We start from the raw sequence: 24,980 nt of genomic DNA, 5'->3' as shown, positions 1-24,980 counted from the left end.
TCACAGTTCTCTCTCACTGCCACTTCCTGTTTCCTCTCCTCTGAAGGGTGGGCAGCAACAGTGACATCTTGTGGCTAAACTGGAAATAGCAGGCTGTATATATTATAGATGGAACACAGTGCAATATAGTTCAGTAATCCTAGGGGCTGACCCCTACATGCCTCCCCGCTTAAAGGTGGCCGTCCTCGGCCTTGCTATATAGTCCATGGGGAAGAAAAGGGTTAAATCAATCTTTAACGGCAGCACAACATTGTTCATAATACATACAGTTAGACCAAATAAACTGATCAGCATTGTACCTGTTTGGTGGAACCCCTGCAGTAGACCTACTAGATCTCCGAAGGTCTTGTCTTTCTGTTAGGACTTGTCCTTCCTCCCTTGGAGCTGGTACTGGTTCTATAACAGGGGCTTCATCACGTGCAGAGTCAGGAACAATCCACCAGTCTTCAATATTATTCCCATCGGAAATGACAAATTCTGAGGAAGGGGCAGGGAGTGGTGTCCTCTGTGCAGGTATCCGATCTTCTGACCGACATGGCCGTAGCATATTCCTATGTAGAACCCTTGAAGCCGACTCCCCATTCTCAACACGAACTTCGTAAACTGGACCATTGGGATACACTCTCTTGATCACTTTGTACGGCTGTACCTCCCAACGCTCACTCAACTTGCCTCTGGGCCGTTTCTCTCGAACCAGCACCCGGTCTCCAGGTTGCAACGGAATCTCTTGGATGGGAGGACGGTCAGTATAAGTCTTTTCTTGCAATCTCTGGCCTACTAACCGGCAGATGGTCTGGAGTCGCTTGCGGTGTTCTTTCACCCATGAGGTGGTTGATCGCTCTATCACATCTTCTGGCTGTTCCAAATTCAATTCGACAATTTCTCGTCCGGCTCTACCGAACAGTAGCATGTATGGGGTATAGCCGGTGGTAGTGTGGACACGATTATTGTAGGCCCAGACTAATTCAGGCAGATAGTCTGGCCAGTGTGTCTTTTTGTCCTCCTCTAAGGTCCTCAGCATCTGAAGCAAAGTCCGATTAAAGCGCTCACAGGCCCCATTCCCTTGGGGATGATATGGAGTTGTCCTGGATTTTCCAATGCCATACAGTCGGTGTAACTCCTCCATCACTTTCCCTTGAAAGCATGCTCCTTGATCTGAGTGAATCCGTTTCGGGCATCCATAGACCCGGATGAAATCTTGACAGATGGCCCGAGCTGCAGACTCAGCCGTCTGGTCCCGAGTTGGAGTGACCACTGCAAACTTGGAGAAGTGGTCAATCATGACCAGGCAGTATTGTGGGCCTCTGGCTGACTGTCCCACGAGGAGATAATCTATCAGCAATACCTCCAGCGGTTCCTTGGTCTGTATGGGCTGTATGGGTGCCCTCTGCTCTGTGCTTTTAGTAAGCTCACACACTCTACACTGTCGGCAGACTTCTTCAACTACGACCTCCAGTCGTGGACAATACACATAACGCTGCAGCCACTGGTAAGTTTTGACTGGCCCGAAATGAGCTCCAAATTCATGAGCTTCCCTGGCTATCTCTAGTGCCAGACTCCTTGGTATGACAACCTGCCATCTTGCCTCCAGATCGGCAGGCTGCTGCCACTTGCGGTATAGAACAGCTCCATGAACCTCTAGTCTGTCCCATTGATGTAGAATTGACTTCATCTCAGCATCAAGATCAGCCCTTTCCTCTCTGTCTGGTTTTCTTTGCCGAGCCACCCAACCTTTTATCTGTCGCAGTCCAATGTCTTCATCTTGTATTCGCCCCCATTCCTCATTAGTTCTTGCTAATGCCTTAGGCAGGGACCGGGCCTCCCCGCTTGTCTGTGCTGCGACTGCTGGAGGTGTAAACTTGCGGAAGTCTGGAATTTCATCCTCTTCCTTTTGTTCATCAAGCTCTCCCAATGGAGTTTCAAAAGTAACCCTCGACAGACCATCAGCATTGGTATTCTCTGTAGCAGAGCGATAGCGAATTGAGAAGTCATACTTTGCAAGGCGAGCTGCCCAACGTTGCTCCAGGGCTCCCAGTCTAGCAATATCCAGATGGGCCAGGGGATTATTATCAGTCCGTACAAAGATTTTAGCCCCTGTAAGGTAACCGGCAAACTTCTCTGTCATGGCCCACACCAGGGCAAGGAGCTCTAGCCGGAAGGAACTATAGTTATGAGGGTTTCGCTCCGTATCCCGCAGGGACCTACTGGCATAGGCAATCACTCTTTCGTGTCCGTCCTGCATCTGTGACAACACTGCCCCGAGTCCGTAGAGACTACCGTCAGTAGATAAGAAGAATGGTTTGTCAAAATCAGCATAAGCCAAGATGGGGGCCGATGTCAGAGCCTCTTTCAAGGTCAGGAAGGCCTCCTCTTGCTTCTGTCCCCAGGGAACACTTTGACTCTTGGATTGCCCAGCAGTTCCTCTCAAAATCTCATTCAGAGGGCCCGCTATCTTTGCATAGTCTTTGATGAACCGCCGGTAGTAACCAGTCAGACCAAGGAAGGCCTTCAACTCACGCAGCGTTCTAGGCTCCGGCCATTGTTGAATGGCAGCCACTTTATTTTGGGATGGCAGCACCCCGTCTTTGGACACCGTATGGCCTAAGTACTCGATCTCCTTCTTGAAGAGATGACACTTCTTTGGCTTTATCTTCAGGCCATGGGCCCGCAGTCGCTCAAGTACCTGTCCTAATCGGGCCAAGTGTTCTTCAAAAGTAGCAGAGTACACTATAATATCATCCAAGTATATCAGGGTAGCTTCAAAATTTAGATCTCCCAGACATTTTTCCATCAGCCTCTGAAAGGTTCCTGGGGCATTAGACAGCCCAAATGGCATCCTATTAAATTCAAACAGACCCATGGGAAGTATGAATGCTGTCTTTTCCTTGTCTTGTTCAGCCACCGGTACCTGCCAGTATCCACTTGCTAAATCCAAGGTGGAGAAGTATTTAGCCCGCCCTAGGGCTGTTAGGGACTCTTCGATGCGAGGCAGAGGATATGAGTCCCGCACTGTGCACGCATTCAATCTCCGGTAATCCACACAAAATCGAATGGTGCCATCCTTCTTCTTGACAAGCACCACTGGGGCTGCCCAGGGACTTTGACTACCCCGAACCACTCCTGAATCGATCATCTGTTTCAGCAATGTCTTCACCTCTTGATACAACTTGGGTGGAATCTGTCGATATCTCTCTCGGCTTGGGGGAGTGTCCCCCGTCGGTATCTCATGTGTGATAGCATCTGTGCAACCAAAGTCATTGGCATTGCGGGCAAACGCAGCTTGATTCTCCCACAGCATGGTTTCAACTGCTCGTAAATGATCCGGACTTAGAGCTTTCACATCTATCTCCATTTGTTCCAAGATGACTGTCCCATTCCATTCTGGGGTCGGTGCCTCTGCAGGCTTTGCAGTAACTGCCAAGGTCCAAGCAGAATTGCCTATCGGAGCTAGAGTCACTTCTCCCTGACTCAGCACTTCTCCCCGATGTAGGTACACGCGAGCCAGTTCCACTCCTGGCACCAGAGAGACTTCCCGTTGTCCAACGTTTACAGCTCTTATGGGTACTCGTCCATTTTGGACTACTGCCAGTGTCCGGGCCACTAGGACATCCTGACCTAACTCTCCCAGGCCTGCAGGCTCAATGATCACCTCCATACCTTCAAGGTTGCGGGAGGTTCCCACGGGCAAAGTCAGTATAGTCTCCCGATCAGGAGGGAGGGTAAGGGTAGCCCTTCCCGGCACTCGAATATTTCCTACAGACTGATGTACTGGGACACTCTTCTGTGTCCCACAAAACCGGATTAACCGTTGAAATGCCTTTTGCGTTGGTTTGTGTGGAGTGGCATTCTTCCAATAGCCCGGCCCCCTTTTAGTGAACATAATTTGATCCAACTCTCGCAGGATATTCATGCCCATTATCACCGGTACATCTTCTTTGAAGGTTTCAGGGACCAGCAGGATACCTTTTTTTCCAACTTCCTGTCCACACAGACGTACATTCATCCATACGACACCTGTGACAGGGATTTGTTGCTGGTTAGCTGCTGTGACCCGGATCAATGTCCCCTGTTCTGGCTTGGCCAGTGCTTGAAAGTAACGGTTGAAATATGACTCAGGCATGGTCGTTACCTGTGATCCGGTGTCCACTAAACAGTTGACTGGAATGCCTTCAAACTCGGCTCTTATGGTGGGACATCCTGCAACCAGGTGTTCGGAGCTGTGCTGAGTGGCCTGACACTCTACCTCCCCCGCAGTGCGCCTCATTACTGCGGGGGCCTGAAGTTTAACGCCGGCTCTGGGCGTCTAGGCAGGTCCCTCCGGCATTCTCTAGCGAAGTGTCCTTTTTCTCCACACCGCCAGCACTGAGCCTCTCTGCGTTGTTCTCTCTGTCTGTGTGCGGGAGGCGCCCGTAGGCCTGGACTGGCCGAGCTCACTGGAGGATATTGAGGGACTCGGTAGGTGGGAATACGTGGGTAAGGATGCTCTGGTGCAGGAACCATCGAGGCAGTCTGATAAGGTTGTTGTTGCCCCAGATATGCAACCTCAGGGGGGTAGCTCAAATCCATCCGTCTCTCTATTTGCGCCAACTTCTCATGCATGAGACCCAGGGAGCTTTGTAGGTCCTGCACCACTCTAACCAGGACCTCTTCATTCTTCGCAACCCCGAGGGAGGCGGTCTGGGTCCGTATCACTCCAGAGGCATAAATTTCTTCTTTACTTCGCTCCACGGCCTCAGCCAATATTTGCCGAAAATTCAGTGTAGGGTCCACTCTGACTCGTTCCCGTAGGGCTTGTCTCAGGTGAGAGCTGTAGAGTCCCAGGATCAATTGTTCCCTCAGTATCCGGTCTGCGGATCCCATGGCGGTTATCCCGTCTGCCTCTTTTTTCTGTATCTCAGCCAGTACTTCCTGTAGAGCCGTTGCATATTGTGAGACCCCTTCATTTTCCTGCTGTACCCGGTAGAAGAACTTTGCCCGGAGGTGGCCCGCACTAGCTGTTTCACCGTATATTTCTTCTAGAAAGCGCACAATCTCTTTCAAGGTACTGCGCGTAGCTTCCGGTTGTAAGCAAACAGTTTTCCGCGCTTCACCCTCCAGGGCAGCCAAAGCAATTTCCACCTGTAGCTCTGGGCTGACATTGTAAATTCTAGCAACGCTCTGTAATCTCGTCACCCAGTCTGACAGTGACATGTTCTGGCCATCAAATTTTGGCAACAAGTTAAAAAGCATGCCCATAGGGAGGGTCCTTGTAGGGGTTCCACCATTACCTAAGGCATTCACATCAACATCAGGTACGTTGCCTTCAGCCGCCTCCATCTCTGTAACCGTACCCTGCTCGCAGCGCCACTTGTAGCGGTCAGAGGTATAGGAGACCGCAATGCAGGTTTCAAGTACGGGACAGCAGACAAGGAGGCTGAAACAAAGACCGGCTTTATTAAACAGTAAGATATAATGGCCGGAGGAGGAGGATAACAGTATTAACAATTCACAGTAGTTTACAGTAAGGCTAACTGGAATGTGGTACACAAAATGGCTTTCCCGCCAACACATGCACAGTGATACAGGCTACCCTCTTCTAATATGTCCTGCCTGATTCCCGCTTATCGGGACACGTTTCTACAACGTACTATCTCAGTAGGGACTGTACTATTCCCTATCACAATCCAGCACCGGTGCTCACTCACAGTTTGTTAGACAGCTGGAGGGTCCCTTGTCTTGGCCTCCTTCATGAGGCAGGTGAAGTCCAGTTCCTAGTGCTGCAGCTTGCCCGTCTGGGACGGATGGATGAACACAGATGCGGCCCAAAATCACCACAGCTCTCTCTCTCTGCCCGAGGTGCCCGATCTTTAGCTGGATACTGCGACTCTTTATCCACACAAAGTCTCCCTCTCCTCAGGGCAGACTTGACTTTTCCTCAGCTCCGCACAGGAATTCCTCAGCTGCCCACACACTCCTCACAGTTCTCTCTCACTGCCACTTCCTGTTTCCTCTCCTCTGAAGGGTGGGCAGCAACAGTGACATCTTGTGGCTAAACTGGAAATAGCAGGCTGTATATATTATAGATGGAACACAGTGCAATATAGTTCAGTAATCCTAGGGGCTGACCCCTACACATGCGCGAGTCGCGCTGCGCAATAAGGATGGTCCCGCTGTCTCTGGGATCCGTGTGTTTCCCAGAAGGCAGCGGGGGACTTTCTGAAAGGGGCGTAGATTCTGCAGAATCTACGCCCCTTTCCGCAGATAGCTATGCCGGAAGTGGGTGCAGATACCTGTACTGTACAGGTACCTGCACCCCCCTCCCCCCTGAAAGGTGCCAATTGTGGCGCCGGAGGGGGGGAGGATTCCAATGAGTGGAAGGTCCACTTTAGGGTGGACCTCCGCTTTAAGGCCCCATTCACACCTGAGCATTTTGTAGCTTGAAGCCTGAAGCTACAAAACTCTGGAGGGGAAAAAATCTATTATTCTCAATGGAGATGGTTCACATCTCCACTCCATGTCGCCTGAAGCCGAACGCCTGAAGCTCAAACAAGTTCTGGACCCTTTTTTTGTCACTCAAATCGGGCAGATTCGTGCGCTTTTGTTCTTTTTACATTGGTGACCTTATGCGCTGCACAAAATCGTGGAAAAAGAAGCAGAAAAATCGCGATAAAACTGCCTGAAAACGCTACGTTCAGGTGTGAATGGGGCCTAAGCCTCATACACATGATCGGACTTTGTACAAACTTTCCCGTGGATTTTTTGTACAAAGGGCGTCGGCCGAGAACTTTTATTGCATGCACACGGCAGGACTTTTTCAGTCAACTTTCACCAAATCACGTGGTTTTTCTGCTCTTTACCGCCAACTTTGGTCAACTTCTGTATTGTTGTCTGATCTTTTGCATTGGTTCTGAGCATACCTGTTTGTACTTTGTACAAAAGTCCTATGGTTTTCTGTACACAAGATCAGACTTTGCTCCATCAGACTTTTGTTGCCAGAAAGTTTGTCCGATGGAGCATACACACAGTCGGATTTTGCCTTAAAACAGCTAATTTGCATGTTTGTTGTCAAAAAGTCTGATCGTGCGTACGGGCCTTAAGAGACTAAATAGCAGCACGTTCCATTTGCCAATGTATGGAGTATATACTCAGTGTAAGAGAATAACAAGTATAAAGGCCCGTACACACGATCTGACTTTTTGACAAAAAACATGCAAATTAGCTGTTTTGGAGCAACATCCGACTGTGTGTACACTCCATTGGACAAATTTTTTGGTTTTCATCTGACTTTTGTTGGCTGTGCGAACGGACAAACTTTCTGGCAACAAAAGTCCAATGGAGCAAAGTCTGATCGTGTGTACAGAAAACCATAGGACTTTTGTACAAAGTACAAACACGCATGCTCAGAACCAATGCAAAAGATCAGACAATACAGAAGTTGACCAAAGGTGGCAGTAAAGAGCAGAAAAAACATGTGATTTGGTGAAAGTTGGCTGAAAAAGTCCTGCCGTGTGTATGCAATACAAGTTCATGGCCGACGCCCTTTGTACAAAAATCCATGGGAAAGTTTGTACAAAGTCCGATCGTGTGTATGAGGCTTTACAAATATTATAAATAGATGCTAAGGGATTATAAACTAAAGCAAGTTTGCATCCTGTCAATGCTAAATGCGTTTTGTGTAAAAACACTTCATCAGGAGCGGATGCCTCGGTTGGTCTATAATATATATAAATACTGATTAGTTCTGGTAAGAACTCCAGCATCAAGGGAAGGGGAATAGAAAATGTTATGATCTGGTTACTTACATGGGACTGCAAAACAGGAGTATGTAATCCTGCAATTGAAAGTAACCGCTAGGGCAAGTCATCTGTTGCGGGAGCTGACGAAGCTACACTGCGCACGGGGTGCCACCCTGTGCTACCACTTACACCATATGGAGAATCTAATTTCCCTGGGGATCTTGTGTTTTGGTGTTCCCACCATGCACTGTATAGCTTCCTCAGCTCCCGGGACAGATGACTTACCCTAGCAGTTCCTTTCAATTGCAGGATTACATACTTCTGTTTTCCAGTACCATGTAAGTAACTAGATCCAGTGTTAATTTTGGCAGCATATTTCAATTTAGTTTTAGTTTTGGTCTTAGGACTAAAATTGCATTTTAGTTTTAGTCCCATTTTAGTCTTCTGCAATTGTTTTTAATTTTAGTCGTATTTAGACAACTAAATCTCCAGTATATTTTAGTCGACTAAAACTAATTTTAGTCATCTAAATTCGAATGGGTGTAATTAAATTGTAGTGCATTAGTTAACATTTCTCTACAATTTCCAAACTCATTATATACTGCTGAAGTGATAAATCTCATGTTATTATTTATGGTATTGAGGTATGAACATGCACTACAGACCAGTGATAATTTTGAAGTCAAATTTCAATTTAGTTTTAGTCGTATTTTAGTTGACAAAAATAGTATTAATTTAGTCGACTAAAATGTTTTAGTCGTTTTAGTCAACGAAATTAACACTGACTAGATCATAACATTTTCTATACCCCTTCCCTTGATGCTGGAGTTCCTACTAGAACTTATCGGTATTATATATATATATATATATATATATATATATATATATATATATATATATATATATATATATATATATATATATATATATATATATTTCTTACAGATCAATGGATGTATCACATTGTACATTGGTAACTGGAATGTGCTGCTATTTAGTTTCTAAGGTTACAATTATATGAACTGTTTGGAATATGTATTTATATTTTATTCTTTGTTTCTATGAACTGTACTTCATCAAACAATCACATATATGGTGGCTTTTAATGTACTTCATACTAAATGCGATTCTATACCCTCTTTATGATAATAAACTCATTGGGTCATTATGTAAGTAATAGCTCTTTTAGCTGCTACTTGCATCACACAAAGTAACAATTCCCACTTTATATTTCATTGTACCGCTGACATGCGTGAGAAACCACAAAAGTTAGTGCTATTTGTTGTTTACACCCATAACAGGGCCATTAAGCAATAGGGTACATTTTGCTTTCTTTTTTTTTACCCTACCTGAACACACAGACAATGACCCTGACACTCAATATACGCCTCTTTCCTCTACCCAAAACTTATATATGGGGTGTGTTTATCACCCATTGAAACTACATGTAAATTAATTCTTTGCAAATGGGGCAAAATCAAATGTTCTCAGGCTTTATCCTTTGCAAATCAAGAATGTGCGATTGGCGAACATATTGCAGTATAGACCACTAGAGGGTACTAATGGTACTATAAGAAATCCGTATGATCCTCATCACTATCTTGAATTTTCATGCAGATGTTGGCAAGTAATTTTCTAATCCAGCAATCAGCTTGCCTGCACAGATTCACACAGGTATGCCTTATTTTGAGTCCATTCGGGGGTTCTCATTTTTAACTAAAGCCCTGATGAAGGGAGAGTTCGACCCTTGAAACACGTTTTATACTGACCCTAATGCTAGCACTGATACTAACACCAATCTAGATTAAACCCTCAATCTCCATTTACCTATTTGCGAATTGGATGCGTTTTGATCCCCATCCAATTCACATGACATGTGAATCAAACTGCCTTTCTATAGCGCAGGTTGTGGTGCAGCGGCAGTGCGAACTCTTAAAAAGAGTCCTGTGTTTTACTGATCACTGAGGTGTGATTCAGATGTGAATTCCAGGCTCATTGGCTTCTATGGGAATGCATATAAATTGATCAATTTTAAACATGAATTTGATCCGGAAAAAAAATATGACATGCCAAAATTTGAAAAAAACTGCTTAGGGTCCCCCTCAAATCCATACCAGACCCTTCCAAACATCCAAAAATAAAATGCTTGTCCCCGCACTAACTACCCAGATTATAGTCCAGACTGGTACACAAAATCTGAAAATCAGACAAAAAATACCGCTTTCAAATTAACCATACGATAATCTGGTTGTTAGTACACAGCCTCCGAGAGCCAATCATGACAGTTCATGCAAAATTATCCTGAGGGACAAACGTGAATATATTTCTCATACAATACCATAACAAACAATTTTAGTTTAATTAATACAGTATTCATCCGAAAAAAATCAGAAGACCAAAATCACACATGCTCAGAAATTAAAGAATACAACACATTACATCATTACATCACTCCTTAAAGTGTTTGTTAAGGCATTATTATAAGTCTATGCCAGCCCCTCTATTAGAGGCTCACATAGCACAATGTGTAAGTTGTATTTAAAAATTTGCGTTCTACATACTGAATATCACCTGTCTTTAGCCGGGTCACATTACACATTACATTGAGTATAAAGTGTGGTCCCTCGCGCTATCAAAATGAATCTAGTAAATGAATAATAATATGTAATGGGGTCACATTACTCACAGGCACTTTCCAACTCTGATTGATGTCTTCTCGGGGAGGGGTGGTGATCTCCCTCTGATGTCAGAGGGAGATCACGTGGCCGCTCGTCTCCTCCGAAGAAGCCAGTGGCCATGGTTCAAGAATGGTTTGAGGAACACAATGCGTTTGAGTTGTTGACTTGGCCTTCAAATTCACCAGATCTCAATCCATCAAGCATCTGTGGGATGTACTGGAAAAACAAGTCTGATCCATGGAGGCCCCACCTAGCAACTTACAGGACTTCAAGGATCTGCTACAGAAGCAGCCTCTAACGGTTCTTTTTCAGTTAAAAAGTTTGTAGGGGGTGGACACAGATACACAATCCAGCCACTTCTTCACTCCTTCCCTCTGGAGGACAGGTGGGTGTGTTTGGTGAAGAGGTGCCCACCCAGGCTGCTATCTAGAACAAGCACTTCTTCATGTGCTTCTGTTTCCATGGCAGCGTGTCCCCAGCCAAAATCAGGAAGCAGAGACCGTGTGATACCTTACCCTGGCTGTTATCTGAAAGCTCTCCTCTGCCAGACTCCCAACACCTCTCCTCTGGGTTTTGATTTTTCTTTCTGTGTCCTTCGAATTCCCTCCCCCCCCACTCATTCAAAGTCTGTATCGGTGTCTCCTGCAGCCGATGGGGGTGGGGGGGGGGGGTGAGGCACTGAAAACTTCTCATGTCCATCAATGAACACAGGTAAGTTCTCTACACATAGCATTGTGTTATTTCAGAAGAGGAGACATGGTAAGGAGCCTAGTGACCTGTGCCCTGTGTCTGTTCTCTGAAATGTACACAGTGCTATGTGTAGAGAGCATACCTGTGTACAGTACATACGAGACTGACAACCCCCCCAACATCTAAAGTGACCCCCGATATGTCCCCAGAGTCTCCTTTATTGTACATAAAAAATCATCCCTCTGTCACTGATCCCATCCCCCCATGACCATCCCTCTGTCACTGATCCCATCCCCTCCCCCACCATCCTTCTGCCACTGATGTCCTCCCCATCCCCTCACCCCCTGTACTCCTATGCACTCCTATGTACTCCTATGCAGTCCCCTCATCTCTATCCCCTGTACTCCTATAAAATCCCATCATCCCCATTCCCTGTACTCCTATACAGTCCCATTATCCCTATCCCCTGTACTCCTATGCAGTCCCATCATCCCCATCCCTTGTATTCCTATACAGTCCCATCATCCCCATCCCCCATACAGTCCCATCATTCCCACCCCCTGTACTCCTATACAGTCCCATCATCCCCATCCCCTGTACTCCTATACAGTCCCATCCTCCCCTGTACAGTCCTGTCACCCCCATCCCCTGGCATCCTAGCAGTGTGAAACAATCATATGTACATGGAAGGCTCCATGACCTCAATCACATAGAAAAATCTGTATATCCAGTAAAAAGCCAGTATTTTACTTTAAAAATGTATTATTTGCATTATAATTTTAGCAGGAAAGTAGAATATAATACACTGTACAGAGCACTATCACCGACTTCTACACTCACTAATGCCTGCTGCTTTCCTGAATGTGTGCTGAGATAGTTCTGTCTTGAACAAGGAGGAGGGAGATGAGAGGAGGGAGGAGGGATATGAGAGGAGGGAGGAGACCAGCTCTGTGTGTTGTATGAAGTTTCGGGAACGAGCAGAGAGCCAACATCGGTCAAGCAAGATGACAAGAAAGGGGGTGGATCCAGACTCCAGAGCCAGACCATTGTCGGTATGACGGTGTATGAAAGTCTGTAGACCCTCCCATAGGTAATTAACTCTATTTTAACAGAAACAGGGCACTTCTCAGAGGGCAGGAAATATTTGTAGATACCAGCAGCTCATAAGGATTAGGATTAAGCAAAAGAAAAAAAGGAAACCCATATTTCTCTTTTAGTGGTAACTTCAGCTTTAATCACTTACGGACCTCCTGTCCACAATGTACTTCTGCTTGCTTCCGGATTCCCCCACCCTGCTTCCCCCTACAAAGCAGACATAAAAAACAGAGATCTTTAATAAAAATCTGCGCACATTACACATTGTTAGGCACACATTTAAACCTTTGATCACTCCTGATGTTAACTCCTTCCCAGCCAGTGTCATTAGTACAGTGACAGTATACTATTATCATTGATCACTGGATTACTGTCGCCGGTGATATCAGTGGCAGCTAGTCAGTTCCTCCCCAGCGTCAGTGTCAAATTGCCTGCCGAAAAATTCCAATATATATACACCATAGTTTGTAGATGCTTTACCTTTAACGCAAACAAATTAACCACTTACGGACTGCCACGCACCAATATACGTCCTAACTTTGAAGAGGAATATCATTGTTATGGCAGCAGCTAGCTGCCATAACCCCGGTATCCTCTTTGGCTGCCAGTCCGCTTTTCTGATAAGAGTGGTCACTGTGGCGGATTCGCTGCGAGATCACTTTTATCAGCGGTGGGAGAGGGGCCCTTCCTCCTGCCATGCTCCAGTGCCCTCCACCGCTTACCGAAGCTGTCGGCAGCGGCGGAGGCAATCGGAAGTTATCCCTTGCTGGGTATGGAGACGAGTGAGGGCAAGATGGCCTCCACCCGTCTCCATACCATTGCAGGATGGAAGTGACGTCAAAATGTCACTTTCGCCCATAGCTCTTAAAGGGACATTTTTTAAATGACATTTTCTTCTTTTTTTTCCTTTTTTTATTGCATTTTAGTGTAAATACGAGATCTGAGGTCGTTTTGTGTTCAAACCACACATGTGAGGTATCGCCGCAATTGGTGGAGCGAGAGCAATAATTCTAGCTCTAGACCTCCTCTGTAACTCAAAACATGCAACCTGTAGAATTTTTTAAAGTCACCTAGATTTTTAAGGGTAAAAGTTTGTCGCCATTCCACGAGCAGGCGCAATTTTGAAGCGTGATATGTTGGGTATCAACTTACTCGGCGTAACATTATCTTTCACAATATAAAAAAAATTGGGCTAACTTTAATGTTGTCTTATTTTTTCATTAAAAAAAAAAGTGTGCTTGTAAGACCTCTGCGTAAATACGGTGTGACAGAAAGTATTGCAACGAGCGCCAGTTTATTCTCTAGGATGTTAGAAAAAAAAAAGTATAATGTTTGGGGTTCATATACATATACACACACACACACACACGGTGGGGGAATAAGTATTTGATCCCCTGCAGATTTTCTACGTTTGTCCACTTACAAAGAAATGGAGGGTCTATAATATTTATCATAGGTATATTTTAAATGATAGAGACAGAATATCAACCAAAAATCCAGAAAAAAACACATACTATAAATAAAGTTTCAGTTCAGTGAATGAAATAAGTATTTGATCCCCGAGCAAAACATGACTTAGTGCTTGGTGAAGAAACCCTTATTGGCAAGCAAAAAGGTAAGACGTTTCTTGTAGTTGGTGACCAGGTTTGCACACATCTCAGGAGGGATTTTGTCCCACTCTTATTTACAGATCTTCTCTAAACCCTTAAGGTTTCTTGGCTGTCACTTGGCAACTCGAAGTTTCAGCTCCCTCCATAAATTTTCTATGGGATTAAGCTCTGGAGATTGGCTTGGCCGCTCCATGACCCTAATGTGCTTCTTCTTGAGCCACTCCTTTGTTGTCTTGGTGGTATGTTTTGAATCCTTTTTAATGCTGAAAGTCCCATCCACAACCCATCTTCAGTGTTCTGAAGAAGGTTCTCATCCAAAATTTTAAAATACATTGCCGCGTCCATTGACCCCTCAATGCGGAAAAGTCAGTCTGTACCTTTAGCAGAGAAACAGCCCCAAAGCATAATGTTTCCACCTCCATGCTTGACTGTAGGGAGGGCGTTCTTAGGTTCATAGTGAGCATTTTTCCTTCTCCAAACACAGATATGTAGCCATATTGTATGGTAAGCACTGAAAGAACCAAGGAAGGCTGCATAAAAAAATAATTGGGTTGTTTCATGCATAGGATCGTAAGTCCTGATTTCTGTATAATAGTCATAGTATTGAGGAACTGTGGAGTACAGAATAGTGCGTGACACACACTGCTGTTGTTTTCTTTCCCTGAGTCATAAAACATTTTAATTTATTAAAGCTCAGCTTACCATCCTAAAAGTGTATCTTCTGGAACAGAACAATTTTGCATGCATTCGTGTTATGCAAAATCATTTTCATTTTAGTGCTATGCAGTCAATAAAATCCTACAGTTTGTAAATAAAACCTCACTGCTACAAGCAGGCATATGGGAATCATTTGGTAGGCACACATTATTTCCCACTACATAAGTAGCTTGACAAATTACTTTGAAACTTGGGGATGCAAAATAAAAGAGAAGAAAATAAATGAAACTATAATTGGTGGGCTTAAAGACAATGTGCAAAATGCACACAATTCATAAAATAATATTAAAAGCACTATTGAAAAGGAGTGTACAGAAGTGGGATTTTGATTTACAATTAGTGTAAAAGAAGAGTGGCAGGATGAGTCTAGGAGAAGTGGCGAAGGGGAATAGGGAGTAGTAAGGGGCTACTGGTGCCAAAGGGGGGAATTGTACAGGAGATAGGTGCAACCTTAAGGACTACCCTACTATTCTTTTAGGCAGGGTTCACACTGGTGCGATGTTAGACATCGCATGTGATTCGTACCACACTGCTGTGCAGGTCACATGCGATGTCTGTGTGATGTGAATTCAGCCATACAAATTGTATGACCTGAATTTGCAACGCATTCGCACCAAAATGGTGCAGCACCCTTTTTCTTGTCCTCTCTGAAATCGGATCGCATGGGTGTTCACGCCCATACAATCCGATTTCTGCGCCATTCCACAGTTCACACTGCGAAAGGCAAACCGATCTGGGGGTGTCATTAACTTTGGGTTGACACCCACAGTGGTTGGCATAGGGCAGTATGAACTGCCTGCGAGTCCTATGAGACTGGAATCATGCTAGTTCAACGAATCGTGGTGTGAACCCACAATAAATATGCCATTAAACCCAAAGCCAAAGGTGTAATATTGTGCAGTTTACCAATTATTGGATGAGGTGGCTGCATTATTATTATTTTTTGGCTTCCTATGAAACTGGAATTGCTCTAGTTCAACGAATCGCGGTGTGAACCCGCAATAAATATGCCATTAAACCCAAAGCCAAAGATGTAATATTGTGCAGTTTACCAATTATTGGATGAGGTGGCTGCATTATTTTTTTTTTTTTTTTGGCTCCCCCCTGTTATCACCTGATCTGGTCAGGAACATATCTCCTGTATTAGAGTGTCCCCATTGTGGGATGAAGGAGCACAGAGGGCACCTTTTGCTAGTAGCATTGTCAATCTGGGGGGAGGGGAGTGTAAGATGGACTAGCAGATTTAGATACACTAACAAATTAATGCTAAACTCCAGTTCACACTGGAGAGCAATCTTCAGAGGGCATTTGCTGTACAGTGATGAGGTGGTTTATCACAATCTCGCCACTGAATTAAACCTTGTAAATGCCGCACTTCTGTGCTACTATTGCCTGCATTGCATTGGTTAGTCAAGTTTATCTAAATATGTTGCTACCTTCTCCACTGGCTGGCAGTGCTGCTGCCCAAAGGTCTCTCCATTGCTCCTCGATGTAGAAACACACTCAGACAGGAAGGGGTCGATTTACTAAAGCTGGACAGTGCAAAATCTGGTGTAGCTGTGCATGGTAGCCAATCTCCTAACTTCAGCTTGTTCAGTTAAAGTGGCGCTCCACTCAAAATGGAAAGCTCCGCTTGTCTGCCTTCCGCTTGGATTGCTGCGGTAGAAAATTGACATCCCAATTATGGGAGAGGAGGGGGGAGAAAAGGAGGAAAAGCGGAACATCCCCTTTTGGGTGAAATTCCACTTTAAATCCCAACTTCAGGCTGCGATCTAACCCACCACTCCCATGTCTTGCTGCAGTTTAAAGAGGGATTCCACCTACAAAAAAAATATTAAAAGCCAGCAGCTATAAATACTACAGCTGCTGACTTTTAATAAATGGACACTCACCTGTCCCGGGGTCCAGCGATGCCGGCAGCCGAGGCCGATCGATCGCTCGGCTCTCGGCTGCTGCCGCCACCATTCTAGGTGAGGGAATCAGGAAGTGAAGCGAATCGGCTTCACTTCCCGGTTCCCTACTGCGCATGCGCGAGTCGCGCAGTGCAATAGGAATTGTCCGCGCTGTCTCTGGGACCCGTGTGTGTCCCAACAGACAGCGCGGCAGGACAGGAAATGACATAGACTCCCACGGGAGTCTATGCCCAGAAGTGGGTGTAAATACCTGTCTTTGACAGGTATCTCCACCCCCCTGAAAGGTGCCAATTGTGACACCGGAGGGGGGGAGGGTTCCGATCAGCGGAAGTTCCACTTTAGGGTGGAACCCCGCTTTAAGTTGTATGTGCACAAAAGATAGTTACCTTTACCTTCTACATGCAATGCTGTTGACAAGCCAGACAGACATTAATCAAGGTTTATTTACCGAACATCACTTATGTCTGTATTATGTAATTCAACAATCCCATTTATTTACAGTGCCAATTACTGCACACATATGACTTTTTACATGTTAGCCCTTGTACACACAATCGGAGATTCTGACGGAATGTGTCATATCGGACCGTTTTGTTGGATAATCCGACTGTGTGTGGTAAGCATCGGACTGTTTTCGTCGGAATATCCGTCGGACCCAATTTTCCAACTAGTTGGAAATATTTTCCGACAAACTGGTCCGATCGGACATACTCCAATCATGTGTAGAGAATTTTGATCGGACAAAGTGCCACACATGCTCAGATCAAATTCCTACATCAAAGCTATTGGCTACTAGCGTGAACGTAGTCCCGTCGTAACGAAATAACGTCATCACGTTCTGAACGATCGGATTTTCCAACAACTTGGTCCGACCGTGTGTATGCAACAGTTTCGGACACAATCCATCAGACAAAATCCGTCGGACAAAATCCAACGAATTTGGTTGGCAGAATGTCCGACCGTGTGTACAAGGGCTAAGATTTGTTAAATTTTTGTGCCTATATTGAAGCTGAACTGGGAACAAAAAAAAATGTCATTTAAGCATATCTTTCAATAACCGAAAAAAAAGATATAAATCTACTTTATGTGCACTAAATGCCTTTGCAAACTCAGTTATTATCCTGAAAATGTAGCAGTGACATCATCATGGTGCTGTGCCTGCGCAGAGAGCAGAGGCGTGGTAGGGACCCAGTAAGCCCCACCCACTACAAGCTGCCTGCAGAAAAACACAGGGGGCGGATACAAGACCAGTCACTACACAAGAGAGCAGCGGTGACCGGTCTTTATTACAGAAAAGTCCTGCATAGTGGCAAAGGCTTACTCTAGATTACTGCATTTTTGGTAGAAATACAGAAACCCAGTGGTGTATCATCCATGTGTGCAATGTGTGCGGTGTACATGGGCCCTGAGGAAGGGAGGCCTATTGTGCCCTGACAAATGAAGGAACTCTCCTGTGCGCCAAATTCCCCATGGGGGGGATGCACAGGTATTCCATGCATCGCCGTGCAGGCAGTCCCATTGATGTCAGTTTGGAAACAGCAGCTGCTCAGACGCAGCTGCTGCTCTTGATTTGACAACCCACCAAGATGTCAGATTGGGAGCAGCGACTGTCAGTGCATCCACTGCTTTCCAATTAACATGAACAGAAATTCTTGCACAGGGATGCTCAGAACACCTGTGCATTCCCCATGCACATAAACACAGCACTCACATGGGCGTACACTTTAGTACACCTCATGTGAACAAGGCTCTACTAGGAATTTAATAACATTTAACATTATTTGTGCTAATAATGATTTTAGGATATTTTTATTAAAAACAGGGATTTGATTTACACAACTTTTGTGGGACCTTAAAAAATCAACTGACTCAACTGAGTCAACTGGGGGGGGGGGGGGGTGTCCTGGGGGGTTATGCTGGGGATCAGATTGATCTGGGGTGGATTATACTGGGGGACAGATTGACCTGGGGAAAAAGGATTATACTGGGAGACAGATGAACCTGAGATTGAAGGATTATACTGGGCAACAGACTGACCTGAGATGGAAGGATTATACTGGGGGACAGATGAACCTGAGATGGAAGGATTATACTGGGCAACAGACTGGCCTGGGGGATTATACTGGTGGACATATTGACTTTGGGGGGGGGGATATACTGGAGGACAGATTGACCTGCGGGGAAAAGGATTATACTGGGAGACAGATTAACCCAAGAGGGAAGGATTATACTGGGCAACAGACTGACCTGGGGGGATTATACTGGTGGACAGATTGGCCTGGGGTGGAGGGGGGTGGATTGGACTGGGAGACAGACTGACTTGGGGGGAGGGGGAAGGACTATACGGAGGGAAATGTACTGGGGGACAGACTGACCTCTAGGGGATTATACTGGGGAACAGATTGATCTGGGGGGGTTGTACTGGGGAACAGATTGACCTAGGGGGAGGATTATACTGGGGGACTAACTGACTCTCTCACCATTTATTCAATTTGGCCACATCCACTGATCGCAGTGCGCTACAGGCCCCGCATTACTCTTATGCCCTGTACACATGGTTGGACTTTCCGACTACAAAATCCGTAAGATTTTTTCTGATGGATTTTGGCCCAAACTTGTCTAGCGTACACACGGTCGCACAAAGTTGTCTGAAAATCCAATAGTTCGGAACGTGGGGACGTAGTACACGTACAACGGAACTATAAACGGGCCAGTAGCCAATAGCTTTCATCTCTTAATTTATTCAGATCATGCGTAGCACTTTGTCCGTTGGAATAGTCTACACACGATCGGAATTTAATCGATTTTGTTGTCGGAAAATTTTAGATCCAGCTCTCAAACTTTGTGTGTCGGAAATTCTGACGGAAAAAGTCAACAATTCCAACAACACGATCCGATTGCACATTTTCCGTTGGAAAGTCCGACTGTGTGTACAGGGCATTATACTTGGCGTGCCCAAAGGACTTTTGCAATCCTAGCAATACCCCTGGCACAATTAAAGTCATGCCTGCTCTTCACTGTGTCTCTTCACTATGCAAATCATATTTTTTATTATCAAGCAATGAGGCCCAACTTCTGGTCTTGCATACAGGCCCACTGATTTCATAAAACATCCCTAAAAAGCACATAAATATCTCAATAAGAATGCATGTGCCTCTTGTATTTATACAATATTTTCTTATCCTGCAGTTGAGCTTTAATCCTTCTAGCAGATATTGGAAAGCCTTGTAAATAATAAGAGAGATTGTTTATCTGCATAATGTTAAAAAAAAATAATAATGTAAGGCTTTCTATATCAGTTTTGGATAGAGATGTGTTTCTACAGCTCCTGGGGAAAATAGAGAAAGGTCTTGTATTGCCTTAGCTTGATCTTTGTCGTTCAGAAAAAGGGTGAGAACGGTTATGCCTGAGCACTACAGATCCAGGCTTGGAGGACACAGACTGTGCGCCCGAGCACAAAACTGGAACTGTGGCGATCACAACTGTTTCTCTCCAGCATTACTGATATAAGACGACTTGAAGTTGCTAAAGGAAACCAGCTGTGAAGTTGAAACTCCCCAAGGGAGATGTATTTTTTTTGTATGCCGTGTTATTTTGGTCTATTGACATAATGCATAAGGACAAATAATTCTAAAATAGCCTTTCTTATCAAATACTAAGAATCCATGTAAAACTGGAAGTACAAAGCAGTCCTGACACATAATACACAGCAGCCCACATTTTTGTGTGTGATCACACTTTGCAAAGCCTAAAGGAGCAATAATGCTTATGTACTGGGACCACTGCCAACTCAGTACTGGCATTGGCCAAGAGGAGAGCCTTCTATTAAATCCAGCAAAATGTACAGTTTTATTAGAACAGGGTTTACAGGAGCTTAGATCAATTCGCAATACTATCGCAAAAACCTGCCTGTATGGCAAGTGCCAGAGTTGCAAGATTTGCCAGTCCAGGTCTAAAATAAAACATATAGTAAGTACATACTAGGTTAATAGCGGTATTTCATTGTCCGTTTGCAGTTACAAAGCTGTAGCCTTGTGTGTATGGAAATTATTTTTTTTTTCTTTTAGAGAATCACCTAAAATATTTGTTTTGTTACAGCAAAAGAGTTATGCCCCATACACAGTCGGAAATTCAGACGAAAAAAGTCCGATCGGATTATGTTGTTGGAAAATCTGATCGTGTGTGGGCTCTATTGGACTTTTCTGTCGGAATTTCCGAAAGAAAAAAGTTTGAGAGCTGGATCTAAAATTTTCCGACAACAAAACCGATCAGACTTTTTCCGATTGTGCGTAGAGAATTCTGACGCACAAAGTGACATGCATGCTCAGAAAAAATTTAGAGACGAAAGCTCCTGGCTACTGGCCTCTACTTAGTCCCATCGTACGTTTTGGACGCCACCTCATTCCGAATGATCGGATTTTCTGACAACTTTGTGCGATCGTGTGTATGAAAGACAATTTTCGGCCAAAATCCGTTGGAAAAAATCCGGCGGATTTAGTGGTCCGATCATGTATATGGGGCATTATGCCTTGTACACACGGTCGGATTTTCTGATGGAAAATGCTCGATGGAAGCTCTTTGACGGAAATTCCGACCGTGTGTAAGCTCCTTCGGACATTTTCCATCGGAATTTCCGACACACAAAATTTGAGATCTGGAGCTATAATTTTCCAACAACAAAATCCGTTGTCGGAAATTCCGATCTTGTGTACACAATTCCGATGGACAAAGTTTCACGCATGCTCAGAATCAAGCAGAAGAGCCGTACTGGCTATTGAACATTTTTCTTGGCTCCTCGTACGTCACAATTCATTGGTCGAAATTGTTGCCAACATTAACTCATCCAAAAAAATTGTTAAAAGAGCAATCAATTTAATACGTAGTGAGCGTGTGACCTTATAGCCTTCCGCTCATGCGTGCTAATGTTCAAGAGATTTTTTTTACTGAAGACCGCAGCACCAACAAATAGAATATCCTTCCTTGTCAAACGATACGACACAATTTTCAATTTATTCAATCAAACTTTTTAGTTTTCAATATCAATATCGGGTATTACTTGTTGGGCATCAACGAGTAGAAAATCGGCTGATCATTCGCAGAACGGACATTTTCGCCCGATATTCTAAGGCCTCTTTCACACGGGGCGGATCAGTAATGATCCGCCCAGTGATGGTCCGCTTGCTCAGCGGGGATCGCTCCGTTGTCCCCGCTGAGCCAACGGCGGACAGGGCGGTCTCCGCACACTGTGCAGGGACCGCCCTGTCAGCTCTCCGCTCTCCTCTATGGGGATCGGATGAACACGGACCGTCTGTCCGTGTTCATCCGATCCGCACTGCAGACGGATAGAAAAATAGGATTTTCCTCCGTCTGCAGAATCGGACAGTAGCGGAGGCGGACGATATCGGGTGTCTGCGGATGCTCATCCGCAGACACCCGCTATCCCATAGGGATGAATGTATGCCCGTATTTCATCTGCAAACGGATGGATGAAATACGGACATACCATCCGCATGTGTGAAAGGGGCCTTACTGTGTATTCCTGCTTTTAGCTTTCCATTTTTAGCGCAGCAGCTATAGATAGAGCCTTCAATGAGTATCTGTCTTGCATAAAGCTTGCCACCTGCTGAGTACAATTGGTAAATATAAAATGTAGTATTTTATGTCTATTTAAAAGAATTTAAAAAATATAAAGAGAGTTACATTTTTGGAACTTAAAGTGATATTAAACCTTCTTTTTTATTATTATTAAAATAACAAGCATGTCATACTTACTGTGCAATGCTTTTGCTGTGCAGTGCCGATCCTCTTCTTCTGTGGTCCCCCGCCGGCGGTCCAGGCCCCTCCTTTTCAGAGAGTGTCCCCATGGACACCTGCTTTCCATGGGGACCCACACCCGAGGCACCCTGTCTGCATTTATTGACACAGAGCAGGTAGCACGGCCTCGCCCCCCTCGTCACAGCATTTGATTGACAGCAGTGGGAGCCAATGAATTTAACATAAAGTAATGTAATTCCTTTCAACAAGATTCATATACACTATATTAGCAAAAGTATTGGGATGCCTGCCTTTACACACACATGAACTTTAATGGCATTTCCAGTCCTATTCCCTGTACACACAGTCAGACTTTCCGACGGAAAATGTGCAATCGGACTATGTTGTTGCAAATACTGATCGTGTGTGGGCTCCATCTGACTTTTTCCGTCTGAATTTCCGACACAAAGTTTGAGATCTTGTTCTAAAATTTTCCGACAACAAAATCCGATCGTTTAAATTCCGATTGTGTGTAGACAATTTTGACGCACAAAGTGCCATGCATGCTCAGAATAAATTACGAGACGAAAGCTATCTTTATAGTCCCATCATACGTGTTGTATGTCACCTCGTTCTGAATGATCAGATTTTCCGACAACTTTGTGCGACCGCGTCTACAGGGCATAAGTCTATAGGGTTCAATATTGAGTCAGCCGCCCTTTCCAGCTATAATGGACTCTGTGCAGGCCAGTCAAGTTCCTCCACCCCAAACTCGCTCATCCATCTCTTTATGGATCTTGCTTCGTGCACTGGTCCAAATCATTTGGTGGAGGGAGGATTATGGTGTGGGCTTGTTTTTAAGAGGTCAAGGGAACTCCTAAGGTGTCAGCATACCAAGACATTTTGGACAATTTCATGCTCCCAACTTTGTGGGAACAGTTTGTGGATGAACCTCTTCCTGTTCCAACATGACTGCACACCAGTGCAAAAACAAGAGTCATAAAGACACAGATGAGCGGTGGAGGAACTTGACTGGCCTGCACAGAGTCCTGACCTCAACCCAATAGAACATCTTTGGGATGAATAAGAGCAGAGACTGCGAGCCAGGCCTTCTTGTCCACATCAGTACCTGACTTCACAAATGCGCTTCTGAAAGAATGGTCAAACATTCCCATAGACACACTCCTAAACCTTGTGGGGAGCCTCAGAAGAGTTGAAGCTGTTATAGCTCAAAGGGTGGGCCAACTCAATATTGAACCCTATGGACTAAGACTGGGATGCCATTAAAGTTCATGGCATCTAAAGGCAGGTGTCCCAATACTTTCAGTAATATAGTGTATCTCCAAGTTAGTTTTACCTGCATTGTGTGCCATGTCACACTAGCAATCCTGTTGCTGGCTGGAACTTGTCAGTTCACTAATGCCACGTACACACGACCAGACTTTTTGAATTTTTTAAACATGTTCTATTTCTAAAGTCCGTCAGATTTTTGGACAGCAAAGGTCCGATGAAGCCCACACACGATCGAATTGTCCGACGGATTCATTCCTTTGCTGTCAAAAAGTCTGGTTGTGTGTACACGGCATAGGAGAGCAGAGAGCGCACTCACCTGCTGCCATTGCATTGCTCACTTTCTGGCTGAGCCAGTGAGGTGTCGCTCTGTTGCTGCTTCCACCCTGGTGATCAAGGTTCTGTAGACACCATAGGGACAGATGAATGTTTTCTTTAACAGTGTCGCTAATACATACATTACATTTAAATACAATTTAATAAAAATAAAAAAATTCAACATGATATAAAAATATGCATAACATTTTTGGGAACTGCCAGGATGTAGGAGCAAGGCAGGTATCCCTGCTGAGCATTCTTGTCTAGCGGGTCTTGTTAAAGAAGTAATACACTATCGTTAACAGCTCTGCTAGGCAGCAGTAGCAAATCACAGTCTAAAGCCTCATACACACGATTGGATTTTCGGCAGGGAATTGTGTGATGACAGACGGCCTAAAATCTGACCATTAGTAGGCTCCATTAGACAATTTTTGGCCAACTTTCCGCCAACAAATGTTGGATAGCAGGCTAGTAAATTTTCGGCAGACAACGGTCTGTTGTCAGATTTTCCTATCATGTGTACACAAGTCCATCACACAAAAGTACAAACACGCATGCTCGGAACCAGTTCTCACCATACACGACATTAGCAGAAGGTGCCCAAAGGGTGGCGCTCAAGAGCTGAAATTCCTTGTAGTACGTCACTACATTTGTGTTTGTTGGCCGACAATTGTCTACCATTTGTATGCAAGAGAAGTTCACGGCATACGCCCTTTGGACAAAAGTCTAGTGCTTTGTCTACGGAAAATCCAATCATGTGTTGGAGGCTTTACAATAGCCCTTTACCTCTTATTCGTTTTGTTATGGGTCACATTTATCATTAAGCTTATTTAATAATGCTGCAATAAATGTTCAGTAAGCCTTCGCAATCAGTAAAACTAACTTTACTGAGTGGATGCTACGGACTACAGGTGACAGCGGTGACTTCGCTGGCTCCTGTGTCAGGTAAGTGACACATAATGGACTACTATGCGATGCATAGTAGCCCATTATGCTTTACCTTTGCAGGGAGACAAAGAGGAAGTTAACCCATCAGGGTTTACTTCCTCTTTAAAAGTTAAAGATTGTTTTGTCAAGGGGTGCCAGAATAAGGAGAAAAACTTTGTTTCGGCAGGGTCCCTTAAGGTACAGGTGAATCTCAAAAAATTAGAATATTATCAAAAAGTTAATTTAATTCAGTAATTCAATTAAAAAAGTGAA

The 24,980-nt window shown here is 44.7% G+C and overlaps 1 protein-coding gene across 1 annotated transcript in view; it reads left to right on the top strand.

Moving 5' to 3' along the window:
* KCTD1 (potassium channel tetramerization domain containing 1) overlaps window positions 1-24,980 on the top strand; it is a 218,682-nt gene that overhangs the window by 29,443 nt on the left and 164,259 nt on the right. The window lies entirely within an intron of this gene.

This window comes from Lithobates pipiens, unplaced genomic scaffold, assembly GCF_037356315.1.
Source record: "Lithobates pipiens isolate NorthernLeopardFrog02 unplaced genomic scaffold, aLitPip1_a1.2 Scaffold_19, whole genome shotgun sequence".
Lineage (NCBI taxonomy): Eukaryota > Metazoa > Chordata > Amphibia > Anura > Ranidae > Lithobates > Lithobates pipiens.
This window is presented reverse-complemented; position numbering and strand designations above follow the sequence as displayed.